The sequence below is a fragment of the Mus pahari genome, chromosome 13, assembly GCF_900095145.1.
Source record: "Mus pahari chromosome 13, PAHARI_EIJ_v1.1, whole genome shotgun sequence".
In the NCBI taxonomy this organism is placed as follows: Eukaryota; Metazoa; Chordata; class Mammalia; order Rodentia; family Muridae; genus Mus; species Mus pahari.
The window spans coordinates 20,929,254-20,936,937 of record NC_034602.1 but is presented as its reverse complement, the minus strand read 5'-3'; the positions used below and the strand labels follow the sequence as shown (position 1 = coordinate 20,936,937).

Sequence of the window (7,684 nt, the reverse complement as noted above, 5' to 3'; positions counted from 1 at the left end):
GGAGGAGGAGGAGGAGGAGGAGGAGGAGGAGGAGGAGATGGGGAGGAACAAAGCCCCAGACATTTGATCAGAGCCCTCCTAGAAGAAGGAAAGTCATGAGTTCATTTGGTCTCTGCAGGTTTCCACTTCCGGGAGACCCAAGCAGACACTGTCAAAATAAATTCATGTCTAAATTCCTACAGAAGAGTCCTTCAACAGAGGCCATTATGTGAGCAGAGCGGGTCCTGTGTCATGGGAGGCCCCGACAATGCAGCGGGGTGCTGGAACCAATGTGGATTTCACAGGCCCTCCCCTCTGGCCCGGAGGCAGGCCCCAGCTGGCCTCAAGGAATAAAGGACCAGTAGCAGCAGCATGGCACAGTGTAGTGACAAGGCCATACGTGGCAGAGAGGGCAGCATGAGGACAGTGGGAAATGAAGCAACTGCAAGTCAGGCCACCACAAGGGCCCTTGGGAGCACCACAGAGGCTTCAATGCCTTTCCCCAAGGCACCTGCTGGAGACTTCCTGTCTGGGCTCTGCCCCTCCAGCCCGGCTCCCCAAGGCAAATTCCAGGGCCTCTCTGAACCTCTATTCCCCCTCACAGAACTATCAATGTCAAATGGAATCCTTCATGGGCCCCTGCTTTCAAACTACAAAGTGATGACCAGGACGTAAGTGTGCAGAGCCCAGACAACAAGGCCTCAGAGGTCAGAGACAGGGACCAAATCGCAGCTTGGTGCTGTGAGCTCAGGAGCTCAGCAAAGTTTCCACTCAGTCGGACCACTCTGCCTTTTGGACAACACTTAACCAAAAAGGCTTGCAGAGGTTTAAGCAAGGCTGAAACAGATAAATGTGCCCAGAGCCTAGGAGTTTGTGAACCCCAGGAGTTAACAACCTATTTGGGTTTTTATCCATGGGTGATCTTGTTTTCAACTGTCTGTCCAAGCTTTGGAGATTTGCTAGAATACATACCACAAATATTTATTCTTCGTCCTCTAATCAGCACAACACATAATGGTGACCAGGGTTTTCTAAGTCAAGAATGATTTTCACTAGATAAGAACAGAGCTTCCGTGAGAGATAAAAACCCAGACATGGAGCTGAAGAGATGGCTCAGTAGGAAAGAGCACCCGCTGCTCTTCCAATGGACCAGGGATCAAGTCCCAGCACCCACGTGGCAGCTCACAAGTGTCTCTAACTCACAGTTTTAGGGGATCTGGCACCCTCACACAGACATACAAGACATGTAGGCTACATACCAATGCACATAAAAATAAATAAGTGTTTAAAAAACAAACAATCGCTTCTTGGCCTTTTGGCTAAGATCAAGTGTAAAAAACAAACAAACATACAGAAGCCAACCGAAGCAGGGGAAAGGAGGAACGGCTGAAAATACAAAATTAGGAAGAGATAGCACACTCCAGATGCATCAGATGCCTTTGTGATGGCCTTAATAATTCTAACCCCATGTACAATGAATCACGGCTGTCTGCATGTTAAAGGGGATACTGTGTGGCTGCCGGGGTTAAAGAATATGATGGCTTCTGCCCCTTTACAGGGCTACTTCAGCCACCCTGCAGAGCTGCCAATTTGGGAAGAAATGGAAGCCACCAGCCAACACTCAGCTCAGTCTGCCAACTCCATGGCCGTGATGTCTCAGTGACAGCAGACTCCAACCTCAGCCAGGCCTTCAGATGATGGACAGCCTCTGAGGAGACGCTGAGTGGGAACTGCTTGGCCCCCTAAACCTCACATTCCCCAATCCAAGTAGCAGTGAGAAAGCAGAGGCTTACAGCTGTACCATGGTACTTACAGCTATAATGTTCACAGCACAGTGAGATCCAGCATCTCTGTCCCTAGTCCAGGTCTTTGCTGTCACATGCTTGCTGCCTGCGACCACCATGGAAAATGATGCAGTGTGCCATCACCCACAGGGAAAGCCCCGCCTCCTGTCCTCAGTGGAACCACGCTGTCAGCCCCCTACTGACACTTACACTAGTTACACCCTGCCCTCCCCAGCCTGGTCCATGCTTGCCTCTGAAGCCCACCCTTGGTGCCTCTGACCCCAAAGCGTGACATGTCAGGATCATGTTAGCTGCCCATCCATCTCTCGGGACAGGCTGCAAGCTGGAGGAGAGTCAGGTCTCTGTGTGTACCACCACATTCTGCCGAGGGCAACGCTATTAGGAGAGTACAGCAGGGATCTCACTATTCAGCGCCTCTAGCACGGATTGCACAAGTAAATCCTAAAACTCATCACTTGCCTCTCTTCTCGCTCCTTTTACTGAGGGGAGGTCAGAGTCTGTGGATGGACCCTGAGGATGCATTCGTACATCAACTGTGACCAGTCATGGCCCGTGGCTGGGCTGAGCCCATGGCCTGCAGGATGACACACAGCAAGGAGCCTGCACCCCACAGCCTTTGGCACCCTCCAACGCATCAGCAAGTAGGAAGCCCCTTTCCCCCACCAACAGGCTGCAGGGCCCCATAGAAAAAATGTTCCCAGTGGTTTTATACCTTAGCCAATCCCAGCTACCTTCCCAGAAGTTATCACACTTTGATCTAACTATGGAGCTTTTACAAAAATTATTTTTATTCTCTGACAGTTTCATACATTGATCTAATGCAATTACTCTCAATTACTCTCTAGATTTTCATAAATGCTTAACAGCTGACTATTAAACAAATGGTTCTGATCTACTAAGAGAGATGGCTCGGTGGTTAAGAGTACTGGTGTTCTTCCAGACGACCCAGGTTCAATTCCCAACACCCACATGGTGGCTCACAGCCATTTGTAACTCCAGTTCCAGGAGTTCTGACACCTTTTTTTTTTTTTTTTTTTACCTCCATAGGCATGAGATACAAACAAATGTGGTGCAGGTGTGTATGCAGGCAAAACAAAAGTAACTAAGTCTTAAATTAGTTGATCAATAAGTTAAAAAAAAATTTTAAAAAGACAAAAGGGAAAAACTCTGCCTGCTGTTGTTCTTGGGACAGAGCCTCACTTTGTATCTCAGGCTAGCCCAACTTATTATCAAACCTCCTGCCTCAGCCTCTCAAGTGCTGAGATGACATGTGTAAGTCACCAGCTCTTGCTTCACTTGCCAAAGGAAAATTCTACTCAGAAATACATGATTTCTAGGCTATCAACTGGTGTTCCCTCAGGCAGAGATTCTGCCTCCCTGCCATTACTAGTGGATTAAAATCCATATGGTATAGGTATGTTGTATCACACTGTACACACACTGCAATTCTGCCGGGACTTTATCACAATCACATAGGGGCAAGAATCCTGCTCATCCTAGTAGGTATCGGCAGAGTGCCCCCCTTCTCAAACATGCTTAGGACCAGGAGGTTTCAGATGTGGGAATACTTTCATAGACTTTGCTGGCTTATTATTTGCTTCCAAAAGTCCAAACTTTGCAGTGTTCCAAAATCCAAGCTATTTTGCACATCCAAATTTTGAATTTTGAAACATCTTGGTTTATAAAGTCTCAGATCAACCTATATGTTTGTCTCATCCAAAGATGCAAAGTAAAAAATAATTTTAAAAATTAAGACAAAAAAAAAAAAAAAAAAAAAAAAAAAAAATTAAAAAAAAAAAAAAAAAAAAAAAAAAAAAAAAAAAAAAAAAAACAGGGATGTTACTCATCCACTTCTGCCAGGCCTGAGCAACTTCTTCCTGCTGAAATCACCCTTTATGCCCCAGACTGAAGGGCAGAGAGTCTCTCACAGTCTGGACTCAGAAAGAGGATATAGCAGCATCTGTCAATGCTACCATCAGCTGCTCAGAGTCCCCGCACATGCTGTTTAACAGAACTGCTTCCTTCCTCCTGGCCCGTGACCTTCCCCTCCCCACCAGGCTCAGGGGACTCAGGAGTGTACTCTCAGTCTTCCCATAAAATCCCCAGAGAACCTGGGACTCACAGTGTGTATGACTGGGTGCCTTCTCATCTGTCCACTGACAGGACTGTATTTCCCAGCTGGCCTCCAGTCTGTCTGATATTTCCACAGCCATGTGGTATTCCGCATGCATGTGTTCTGAGATGCTTCAGAAACCCGCCTACTCCTATCCTGTTCTGGCCAGTGTCTCCGGTCGGTTCAAGGTTTGCTCTGTTGCTATGTATTGTAATGCTATATTCTGTATCCCAAGGTCTAGTTGCCACAAGACTAGCGAACTCTCACATACCACCTTTTGTCGTGTAAATCTTGCTCCTTAATTTCAAACTGTTGGTTGAATAAAGATACCTACAGCCTGTATCTGGGCAGAAGAGAAGTAGGCGGGGCTTCGGGTCCCAGACTAAAGGCCTGGAGGAGGGAAGAGAGGAGATAAAGGAGGAGAAAAGGGAAGAGAAAAAAGAAAGAGCCACAAGGTAGGTGGATTGTGGGTGCATGGTCATGAGAGCTGAGCTGTTGGAGTAGAAGTGGCCCAGGCGGAACATGGCAAGTGATATCTCAGGGTTACTGACAGGGAAGACAAACTAGAAGAGAGGGTTGGTATTTGTCCAGCTCTAATGCTTTAAGGCTTATTATAAATATAAAGGTTTTGTGACTTTTTTATGGGAACTAAATGATCAAAGGTGGGGTAGAAACCCCCAAGTAATATTTACTGCAACCTTCCTCTCCCACTTCCTCCTTGCTGACAGAATGATATTTAGTCTAGCTTCCCCCTCACTGCATCCTTGTGTGAGTCACCCTTAAACAGAGTTAGATCCCGCCTGGTCTAGGTCAGTAGCTGTTGGAGGGATCTATAGACATCCAGGTCCCCAAGACTTTATAATGAGTTGAAAATTTTTTCGCGCATCTCTTCCCCTTTCTCCTGCATTTACACAGTATGGAAACTGCTGATAGATAACTCTGCAGGCATTGAGAGGTCAAGACTAACTTATACCAGTTACCAGCAGACACCTGAGATAAAAAGCCAGATTCGAGCCGGGCGTGGTGGCGCACGCCTTTAATCCCAGCACTCGGGAGGCAAAGGCAGGTGGATTTCTGAGTTCGAGGCCAGCCTGGTCTACAAAGTGAGTTCCAGGACAGCCAGGGCTAAACAGAGAAACCCTGTCTCGAAAAACCAAAAAACAAAAAAAAGCCAGCTTCACTCAAGAAGGCCCTGATGAGAGCTGGAGAGCTGATCAGCTGTAAGAGAGCTGTTCTTTCAGAGGTCCTGAGTTCAATTCCTAGCACCCACATGGCAGCTCACAGCTATCTATAACTGTAGTCCCAGAGGATCCAATACCTTCTTTACATATATAGCCATATATACAAGCAAAACAACCATATACATTACATTACATAAATAAATAAATAAATAAATAAATAAATCTTTCTACAAAAGAATATCTTGATTTAAAAAAAAAAAAGCCAGTAAACACCTCTTCACTGTTCTGTGAGAGCAGAGGGGAGATTAGCAGTGAGTGTCTCTGGACTGTATGGGAGCTGGATGACATGTAGGAACGAGATCAGCTAGCAACAGGACCGGTACAGCTGTGAGTTGTTAGCTAAACTAGCCACTTACTCAGGATGACCGTTTTTATTTGAAAGAACCTTGACAAACAAAACATGATTATTCAGAAGTGGCTACTTGCCAGTTTCTCAAAATCGATTTAAGTGAGTCTCCCACATCAATGTCAAAACTTCAGATTTCAAGTGGAAATTCTCTCTTCAGTAGATCTACACCCAAAACCAGGAGTTCCACAACATCAAGATAAAATCAACCGAAACTACTAGCAAGTATAGATGGTTTTGGGGGATTTTAAAACAGGTACCTCAAGACTAGGAATTGTGTAAGTTAATGGGCCAGGAACAGACCAGGGCACTGTGATACTTGCTGGTTCAAAGGTTCAAAGATCCCAACCAATACACAAGACCAGTCAAAGAAAAAGTTTAAAAAAAAAAAAAAAAGTATTGATTCCATTTCAGACTCTACAGAGACACTAATCTTAGAAGAAAAAAAAAAAAAAACTATTATTTTTGAGTTTTGATATGAAATCCAGAGTCCAGTGCAATCTGAATGACAGTAAGCTCTCTGTCTGTGCATCAACACAGGGCCATGTGCTTTTCCAGCTGAAAGCAGAAGAAAGCAGGGGGGGGGGGCAGGGGGCGGTCCTACCTTTCTACTACAGAGAAACACAGAACAACTTCTCATTGCTCCTTGTGAATGAGTTTTAAGGAAAGTCATTTTCACTAAAAATACTTCTTATAATAGTGTTGTTACTGTTCCTTTGAAGTGGTTTATTTTACATATCATCAGCTTCCATTTCTAGCACGTTAAATGGTGATAGGGGCTGGTCATATCTACCGGAATCTTTTTGATCTAAGTGACCTAAAACTCAAGGTGACAGTGAAGGCAATTTGGCTTGCATGAACAATGACAACCTGGACAGATGACAATCCCATTTAAAGATTTTTTTTTTTTAAGATTTATCTATCTATTTATTTATTTAATATATGTAAGTACACTGTAGCTGTCTTCAGACACACCAGAAGAGGGCGTCAAATCTCATTACAGATGGTTGTGAGCCACCATGTGGTTGCTGGGATTTGAACTCAGGACCTTCAGAAGAGCAGTCAGTGCTCTTAACCGCTGAGCCATCTCTCCAGCCCCCATTCACCCTTCTTGACTGAGGCTTTTAGAATGGGGAAGAGATCTATGTCTGATAGAAGAAGATCTATGTCTCATCATGTCAAATGAACCCAACCCACCCAGTTCTATCAAGTTCCTCACTCTCTTACAAAAGACACATAAGGAAAGGGGCTCCTTTTGGTTGCTACTGAGAATAGAGCTAGATTCTACCAAGAGAAAGCTAATGAACTTAGTCAGCACAGTGGGAGCCCATGCATAGTCCTGTGCTCTGGGCCACTAACCCTTCCTTGCACCTCCGGGCCCAGGAGAAAACCCACACCACAATGGCTAACTGGGCCCTGCATGTCTGACTGCCATAGATAGTGCCACTTGCTTTACACACTTTGTCCCACTGGCTCCCTTGGTAACCACAGAGAAAAGCATATTCTCAAGATCTGGTTCAAGTTTACAAATAGAAAATAGAAGCACAGGTCAGACATGGTGGCCAATGCTCATAATCCTACCACTCAAGAGATTTGAGGCAGGAGAATCACACATTTGAGTCCATTTGACTCTACAAAGTAAGATCCAGGGCAGCACATATTCTCAGGTGAGCCTGTTTTAAACATATGATGAGCAAGTAGGCAAGGGCTCGCTCTCATGTGCCTGGCGCAATGAGTAGGCTCTAGGTCACTAAGCCAATAATGCAAACACCTATCAGAAACTGTACCAACTGAGGAACTGCTGTCCCCTACCTCAAGGAGGACCCTATCATTGCCTGCTGCCACCACCTCTCCTTGTGTAATGAGAAACAGACTGTAACAGCAGAGACCTTTTTCATATGAAAAGAACAGTTACCTGAACTATAAGAAAATGATAGATAGATAGATAGATAGATAGACAGACAGACAGACAGACCGACAGAGACAGACCGCTAAAGATCTGACATATGATATGTGAAAGTACTTTCCAGAAGCCAAGGCTAGATGATACAAAGCTCCTTGTATAATATGAAAGAAACATGAGGCCGGGCGTTGGTGGTGCACAACTTTAATCCCAGCACTCAGGAGGCAGAGGCAGGCGGATTTCTGAGTTCAAGGCCAGCCTGGTCTACAGAGTGAGTTCCAGGACAGCCAGGGCTAC

General features: G+C 45.3%; 1 protein-coding gene across 3 annotated transcripts in view; it reads right to left on the bottom strand.

Moving 5' to 3' along the window:
* The window catches only part of Tns3 (tensin 3), a 230,283-nt gene that overhangs the window by 169,660 nt on the left and 52,939 nt on the right, over positions 1-7,684 (bottom strand). The gene's annotated exons all lie outside the window — the stretch shown is intronic.